The following is a 9,107-nucleotide window of genomic DNA, read 5'->3' on the forward strand; positions in this document are numbered from 1 at the left end:
TTGCTGATAGTTTCCTTTGCTGAGAGACAGCTTTTTAGTTTGAATCTATCCCAGTTGTTTGATTCTTGCTTTTATTTCTTGTGCTATGGGAGTCCTGTTAAGGAAGTCTGATCCTAAGCCAACAAGTTGAAGATTTGGACCTCATTTTTTTTCTATAAGATGCAGGGTCTCTGCTCTGATTCTGAGGTCCTTGATCCATTTTGAGTTGAGTTTTGTGTAGGGTGAGAGATAGGAGTTTAATTTCATTCTATTGCATATGGTTTTCCAGTTTTCCCAGCACCATTTGTTGAAGAGGCTATCTTTTCTCCATTGCATATTTTTGGAACCTTTGTCTAGTATGAGAAAATTGTATTTATTTGGGTTTGTGTCCATGTCCTCTATTCTGTACCATTGATCTACCTGTCTATTTTGGTACCAATACCATGCCGTTTTTGTTACTATTGCTTTGTAGTAGAGTTGAAGATCTGGTATTGCAATACCCCCTGCTTCGCTCCTGCTACTGAGGATTGCTTTAGCTATTCTAGGTTTTTTATTCTTCCAGATGAATTTCATAATTGCTTGCTCTATTTCTGCAAGGTACATCATTGGAATTTTAATTGGAATTGCATTGAATCTGTATAGCACATTAGGTAGTATAGCCATTTTGACAATATTAATTCTGCCTATCCAGGAACATGGGAGATCTTTCCATCTTTTAAGGTTTTCTTGAATTTCTTTCTTTAGTGTTCTGTAGTTCTCACTGTAGAGGTCTTTCACCTCTTTTGTGAGATTGATTCCCAAGTATTTTTTTTTTCGATGCTATTATGAATGGGGCAGTTTTACTAATTTCTCTTTCTGAATTCATCACTTATGTATAAAAATGCATTGGATTTATGAGCATTGATCTTGTAACCAGCTACTTTACTGAATTCACTTATGAGTTCTAAAAGTTTTCTGGTGGAATTTCCAGGTTCCTCTAAATATATAATCATATCATCAGCGAACAGGGATAGTTTGAGTTCTTCTTTCCTATTCGTAGCCCTTTAATTTCTTTGGTTTGTCTAATTGCTCTGGCTAGAGTCTCAAGGATGATGTGGAATAGAAGTGGTGAAAGAGGGCATCCCTGCCTTGTTCCAGTTTTTAGGGGGAACGCTTTCAATTTTTCACCATTTAGAATGATATTAGCCATGGGCTTAGCATAGATGGCCTTTATAATGTTAAGGAATGTTCCCACTACCCCAATTTTTTCTAGTGTTTGAGCATGAAGGGGTGCTGTATTTTATCGAATGCTTTTTCTGCATCTATTGAAATAATCATGTGATTCTTAACGTTAAGTCTGTTGATATGGTGAATGACATTTATTGATTTCCTGATGTTGAACCAACCTTGCATCCCTGGATAAAACCCACTTGATGGTGGTGCACTATCTTTTTAATATATATTTGTATGCGATTTGCTAAAATTTTGTTGAGAATTTTGCGACGATGTTCATTAAGGATATTGGTCTGAAATTTTCTTTCCTCGATGTGTCTCTGTCTGGTTTAGGTATCAGGGTGATATTGGCTTCATAGAATGAGTTTGGAAGGGTTCCCTCCTCTTCTATTTCATGGAATAGTTTGAGGAGTATTGGAATGAGCTCTTCTTAAAGGTTTTGTAGAACTCGGCTGAGAACCCATCTGGTCCCGGACTTTTCTTTGTTGGTAGGCTTTTGATGACCTCTCTATTTCATTGCTTGAAATTGGTTTATTTAAGTTGTGTATGTCCTCCTCGTTCAGTTTAGGTAATTCATATGTCTCTAGAAATTTGTTGATGTCTTCGAAGTTTTCTGTTTTGTTGGAGTATAGATTTTCGAAATAGCTGCTAATTATGTTTTGTATTTCACTTGTGTCTGTTGTGATGTTTCCTTGTTCATTCCGAATTTTAGTAATTTGAGTTTTCTCCCTCTTTCTCTTTCTTAGTGTGGCTAAGGATTTATCAATTTTATTTATTTTTTCAAAGAACCAACCATTTATTTTGTTAATTTCTCCAATTGTTTCTTTTGTTTCGATTTGTTGATTTTGGCTCTGATTTTAACTATTTCCTGTCTTCTACTACTTTTGGTATTGGTCTGCTCTTCTTTTTCTAGCACTTTCAGCTGTAGTGTTAAGTCGTTTATTTGTTGATTTCTACTTCTTTTTTGAATGTGCCCCATAAAATAAATCTTCCTCTAAGTACTGCTTTCATAGTGTCCCAGAGATTTGATATGATGTGTCTTTGTTCTCGTTCTTCTGAGAATTTTTTTTATTTCCCTCCTGATGTCTTCTGTTATCCATTCATCATATCATAGTGTATTATTTAATCTCCAGGTATTGGAGAAGTTTCTGTTTTTTATTCTGTCATTTATTCTAATTTCAATCCATTATGATCTGATAGAGTACAAGGTAGTATCTCTATCTTCTTGTATTTGCTAACAGTAGCTTTGTGGCATAAAATATGGTCTATTTTAGAGAAGGATCCATGTGCTGCTGAGAAGAAAGTGTATTCGTTCTTTGTTGGATGGTATATTCTATATATGTCCGTTAAGTCTAAATTGTTGATTGTGTTGTTGACATCTATAGTTTCTTTATTCAATTTTTGTTTGGACGATCTATCCAGTGGTGAGAGAGGTGTGTTAAAATCGCCTAGTATGATTGTGTTGTGGTCTATTTGATTTCTGGAATTGAGAAGGATTTGTTTGACGTAGGTGGATGAGCCAATGTTCGGGGTATAGATATTTATGATTGTTATGTCTTGCTGATTTATGCTTCCCTTAAGCAGCATGTAATGTCCTTCTTTATCCCTTCTGACTAGTTTTGGTTTGAAGTCCACATTATCTGAAATGAGGATGGATACTCCAGCTTTTTTGCTGTGTCCGTGTGCATGGTATGTTTTTCCCCATCCTTTCACCTTAGTCTATGGGTGTCTCTTTCTATGAGATGAGTCTCTTGCAGGCAGCTTATTGTTGGATTTTTCTTTTGAATCCAATCTGCCAGTCTATGTCTTTTGATTGAGTTCAGGCCATTAACGTTCAGGGTTATTATTGTGATATGATTTGTATTCCCAGTCAATTGACTCATATTTGTTTTTTGAATTGATTTGGTTTCTCCTTTTATTTGGCTATTCCTTTAGGCTAGCGACTCCTGTTGCTGATTTGCATCGTTGTTTTCCATCTTTTCCTCATGGAATATTTTGGCTGAGAATGTTCTGTAATGCTGCTTTCTTTTTGTGAATTCCTTTAGCTTTTGGTTTATCATGGAAGGATATTATTTCATCGTCAAATTTGAAGGTAAGTTTGCTGGGTATAAGATTCTTGGTTGGCAATCCCGTTTCTTTCAGGGCTTGGTATATGTTGTTCCAGGCCCTTCTAGCTTTTAGGGTCTGGATTGAAAATCTGCTGATATTCTTATTGGTTTCCCTCTGAATGTAATTTGATTCTTTTCTCTCCCGGCCTTTAAAATTCTGTCTTATTTTGTATGTTAGGTATTTTCATAATAATGTGCCTTGGTGTGGGTCTTTTATAATTTTTTATGTTTGGAGTTCTATAAGCCTCTTGTACTTGGTTTTCCATTTCATTCTTCAGATTTGGGAAATTTTCTTGATATTATTTCATTGAATAGATTGTTCATTCCTTTGGTTTGTTTCTCTAAGACTTCCTCAATCCCAATATTTCTTAATTTTGGCCTTTTCATGATATCCCATAATTCTTGTAGATTCTGTTTATGATTTCGTACCATCTTCTCTTTTTGGCCAACTTTGTTTTCAAGATTAAATAATTGTCTTCAATGTCTGAGGTTCTGTCTTCCAGGTGTTCTATCCTATTGGTTATGCTTTCTATGGAGTTTTTTACTTGGTTTATTATTTCCTTCATTTCAGTATTTCAGTTTGCTTTTTTTTCAGTATCTCTAACTCTTTATTGAAATGATCTCTTGCTTCCCGTATTTGGTCTTTTACTGTTGATTGGTGCGATCATTTAATGCCTGCATTTGCTCTTTCATCTCCTCCTTCAATGCCTGCATTTGCTCTTTCATCTCCTCATTTGCTTCCCTGATCGTTTAAGTGCATACATTCTGAAATCCCTTTCTGACATTTCTTCTGCTGTGCTGTTCTTGGGTTTTATTGATGTAGTATCTAGGTTTGTTTGGGACATTTTCTTCCCTTGGTTTTCTCATATTGGTCAGCTGTCAGTGGACCCTGAGATATTGCAGATTGCCACTATTGGCTATAGTGTCCCGGTAGATTTCCAGTGTATCACCTCCCAGCCTTCAGTAGCCTGATGTCCTTGGAGGAATTTGATAAGGCAGTGCATACCGAAGAAAACTGCCCCTAGCCCCCCTACTGGGTCCAGGGTTTGGGAGCTGGCTCTGTGCAGAAGGCTCTCACTGGGGGCCCTGCACCATGCACCTGGCCATGTGGGAGGAGCCCACCGCCGGAGTGTGCAGGGCTACCTGGGGAAGACTCTAGCTGACCTGCCCTGCTCTGATAAGCCACCCCTATCTGTGCCTGCCACCCGGGCCGAGTCTTTACCCAGTGGGCAGACTCACCTGTGGCTCTATTTCAGTCCGAGGTCTCTTAATGCCTCCCCTTCTTAACTCCTGGGTTCTGGAAGCGACTGGGGATGCAGTCACCCTCTAGGCCGCCCACCTTGGATCGTTCCGTGGAAAGAGCCTGCGGCCGGAGTGGGCAGATGCCGCCTGAAGAGGTCTCTGGCTGCCCTGCACTGATCCCAGAGGCTGCTTGCCGATCGAAGCTCTCTGTTGGTTTGGGGACTTGTGGCTGTGTTCTATGTAGAAAGCCTCTCACTGGGCGGTCTGCTCCGAGAAGCTAGCCTTGAAAGGACACCTCCCACCGCAGGGGTCCAGGCTGCTTGGGGAAGTCTCTTGCTGCCCTATCCTGGTCCCTGAAGCTGCTTGCGTGCCGGAGTACGCTGGGAGTGCGCTGCGCTGGCTCCGGGACTTGGAGCTTGTTCTGGTCAGAAAGGCTCTCCACTCCTTATTCTTGTTTGAGACACTATTTTCTTTCTTCGTTCCTGAAATTTTAAATTCTACTTGTTACTTGTTTAACATTTTCTGTATTCCCCGTGTTCCAGGAATTTCCTGCTTTTCAGATTGTTTGTTTATATTTGGTCAGAGTCTGTATAAAAAATCTCATGGACTTTGACTGTCCATTTGTATTTAAGAGGAAGGCACTGTGGGTGTGTAGGCCTTGTCAACTGATATCATTTCCATGGCTTTTGAGCTGTGGACTCCAGATAGCAACAAATACATGCTATTTTGTTTTGGTGGCTTGCACTGATGAGTTGCTCCATTGGGAGTGTTCTAATCTGGAGATTAAGACATCTGGCAGACACAAACTAGAAACCCAGAATAAGGATGGAGTCTTGCCATTCACACTTTTTACCTGGTTTCAACAAGGTATCTCACCACAGATCTCAGCATGCTACTGTCTTTGAAGCCCAGGGTCAAAAGATTTACCCTTTAGCTACAATTTCTCTCACCTATCATGACTGTGAGGTTCTCTGGCCTACAGGCATAGACTTGGGAAGATCTAAATCTTTCTTATGTAGGACATGCAGCAAAGTATCCTGTAACAAGCCTGGGCCAACCACTAGGTACTTCCAATTCCCATCTTGTTGCCAGAGTTTACACATAAATCAGATTGCTTCCTGCTGAAAAGCACTTAGATTTCATCTCTCTGCTATCTGGGTCACTTGCTATTTGTCCATTAGTTTTCCTACTGAATCTTGCTATCATTTTCTAAATGCTGTGACTTCATGTCCATTCTCTTTTATAGCACTTTAAAATTGCTTCTTATCATTTTAGTGAGGTTCCGGTAAAAGCAGACATTAACTTGTGTGCTTAATCTTCCAGATTTAATTGGAGATGGGCATCCATTTTACTATTTGAAACAAAACTCCATTAGCTATGTAAACTTTGAAATAGGGCCCATGTTTCTTTTTCATTGTATACTTGGTATTAAAAAAAGACACTATCAACATTTGTCACAGAAAAAAGAATTGTAGTGTTGAAGCTATGCTCGTATTTTCCTCATTCTGATGAGGTTAGATGATCATATGCGGGAATTCTGAAGCAGTTGCTCTCTGGAGAAGCCTGCTTCTCAACTTCAGCTTCATGGGTTTCTCATTCTTGCTCTTGCATACTAGGAACACAGATAGGCCAAGTCCTGTTTTGTGCATCACTGGCTACATAGTATCCTTTTAATTTTTCTTCCTTCTGAACTTCTAATTCTCTAAAAATTGTTGTTTGTTTTTCTACTTGCTGTCTGTTTAGTTTATGAACATTACCTTAGTAGCATATAGAAACACAATGTGCGCTAAGTTTGCAGAAGGGAAGTCTGATGTGGGTCTTACTTGGCTAACATTCTTTATCAGCAGGGCTACATTCTTCTGAATACTGTAGGAGAGAAGCTAGGCTTTGTCTTTTCTAGCCTCTACAGGTTGTATGCGTTCATTGGATCATGCTCCATACTTACCTGGCAACAATCAAGTTACCAAACTGCTTCTGTCATCACTTCTTCTGTGAGTCTTCTGCTTGTTTCATGTGTAACTATGATTATTTTAAGCCTGTCTGGATAATCTAGGTTAATTGCTTCAGCTCAATATCTTTAACATATCCACAAAACCTCTTTGCCACATAAACTAACAGATTCAGAGATTTTGGGGATTTTTGTGTTTTTATTTTTTTGTTTTTGTTTTTGTTTAGAAATCCAGTTACCTTGGAATTTATTTAAAGTAAGAAAAAGGGTCATAATGTTTTCATGCAATATGCACTTGATTCTTTAACAACTGTGACAAATAGAAAGAATAGGGAATGATTCACTGATGGATGATTCATACAAAACACCAACATTTTAGGTTGTACATAATTAAAGAAATATTTTTGAAATATTTGAAGTACTGAAATAGCCAATACACAGGGGCGTGCCTTAAATGGGCATAGGAATGCAGTTTAAAAATTAAAAAAAAAAATTCCCATTGGAACTACTTAATTTCATTGAAACCACTGAGCAAGAAAAGCAACCTTGAACTTCCATAGGTTTTACAAAATTACTATACAGTATCTTGACTGAAATCCAAGAGCAAAGTTAAGACTCTCCTCTATTTTTGGTAAACAACTGAATGGTAAACTTAGATGACTTTTCCCTAGAATATTACCTGGGATGACCTTTTTAATATTTTATTTAAAAGAGGGAGCACTCAGGCCCACTCACCTGCCCTTGGTCTACTGCCCATCTAGTGCCTACACTGTGGCTGACCATCTATCAACATGGGGTCATTTTTGCCCACAAGCATTGATTATTCCTGACCTGGAGGTAGTGGGGCAGCACCCTTCTTGGGACAACACATTATCAAGTTCCTCTCAGCATCAGGCTAATGAAGAATAGGAGGTTTGAACAGTAGAGTATAATTTTATTGCAGAATTCTTTTTAATTAGTAGTATATTACTATTATTACTGCAGAGACACTATAAGTCTATGGGGGAAGCTGCAATTCCTTGGATTCGCACTGCTAGAGGGGAAGATACACAACAACATGAGTAAAAAGGGAAGAAAGTGCCACAAACAAACCTAGATGCTATATCAGTAGACCCCAATGACCACATGGCAGAAGAAATGTCAGAAAGGGAGTTCAGAATGTACACAATTTAAATGACCTGAAAAGTGAACAATGAATAAGAGAGCAAATGTAGGCAGTGAATGATTGTACCAATAAACAGTTAAAAGCAAATGCAGGAAGCAAAAGATTATTTCAATAAAGAGATAGACATTCTGAAAAACAAAAAGAAGAAATCCTTGAAATGAAGGAAACAATAAAATAAATTAAAAACTCAATAGAAAGCATCACCAACAGACTAGATCACTTGGAAGACAGAATCTCAGACAATGAAGACAAAATATTTAATCTTGAAAACAAAGTTGACCAAACAGAGAAGATGGTAAAAATCATGAGAAAACCTCCAAGAATTATGGATATCATGAGAAGACCAAACTTAAGAAATGTTCAGAGTACATTGAGCTCCATAGAGACCACCAGGGCAATGAGAGCCCAATGCACTGGGCACTCTGTGCCACACTGAGGAAAACACTAAACATAGGCAAGGGAGATCCTAAGAAGCCGAGAGGCAAAATGTCATCATACACATTCTTTGTGCAAACTTGCCGGGAGAAGCACAAGAAACACCCAGATGCTTCAGTCAACTTCTCAGAGTTTTCTGAGAAGTGCTCAGAGAAGTGGAAGACCATGTCTGCTAAAGACAAAGAAAAATGTGAACACATGGCAAAGGCGGACAAGGCCCCTTATGAAAAAAAAAAATCTGTATCCCTCCTAAAGGGGAAACAGAAAAGAAGTTCAAGGATCCCAATGCACCCAAGAGGCCTCTGTTGGCCATCTTCTTGTTCTATTATAAGATTGCCCAAAATTCAAGGAGAACATCCTGGCCTATCCATTGGTGATGGTTGCAAAGAAACTGGGAGGGATGTGGAATAACACTGCTGAAGATAAGCCAACCTTACAAAAGAAAGCTGCTAAACTGAAGGAAAAATACAAAAAGGATATTGCTGACTACTGAGCTAAAGGAAAACCTGACGCAGCAAAAAAGGGAGTTGTCAAGGCTGAAAAAGCAAGAAAAAGAAGGAAGAGGAGGAAGATGAGGAAGATGAAGAGGGAAGAGAGGAAGAAGATGAAGATAAAGAAGAAGAAGATGATGAATAAGTTGGTTCTAGCACAGTTTTTTTTCTTGTCTATAAAGCATTTAACCCCCCTGTACACAACTCAGTCCTTTTAAGAAAAAAATTGAAATGTAAGACTGTGTAAGATTTGTTTTTAAACTATACAGTGTCTTTTTTGTATAGTTAACACACTACTGAATGTGTCTTTAGATAGCTCTGTCCGGTGGTAATTTCAGTAGTCACTAACCTTGCCTGACAGTATGGGGTTGTAAATTGGCATGGAAATTTAGCACAGTTCTTATTAGTGGTGCAGCACAAATTAGTTATATATGGGGATGGTAGTTTTTCATCTCAGTTGTCTCTGATGCAGCTTATATGAAATAATTGTTGTTCTGGTAACTGAATACCACTCTGTAAGTGAAAAA

At 38.5% G+C, this 9,107-nt stretch overlaps 1 pseudogene; it reads left to right on the forward strand.

The window, feature by feature from the left end:
- The first annotated feature begins 8,062 nt into the window (after positions 1-8,062).
- Positions 8,063-8,725, forward strand: LOC124959466 (putative high mobility group protein B1-like 1; annotated as a pseudogene).
- Positions 8,726-9,107: the final 382 nt, after the last annotated feature.

Source organism: Sciurus carolinensis, chromosome 11, assembly GCF_902686445.1.
Source record: "Sciurus carolinensis chromosome 11, mSciCar1.2, whole genome shotgun sequence".
In the NCBI taxonomy this organism is placed as follows: domain Eukaryota; kingdom Metazoa; phylum Chordata; class Mammalia; order Rodentia; family Sciuridae; genus Sciurus; species Sciurus carolinensis.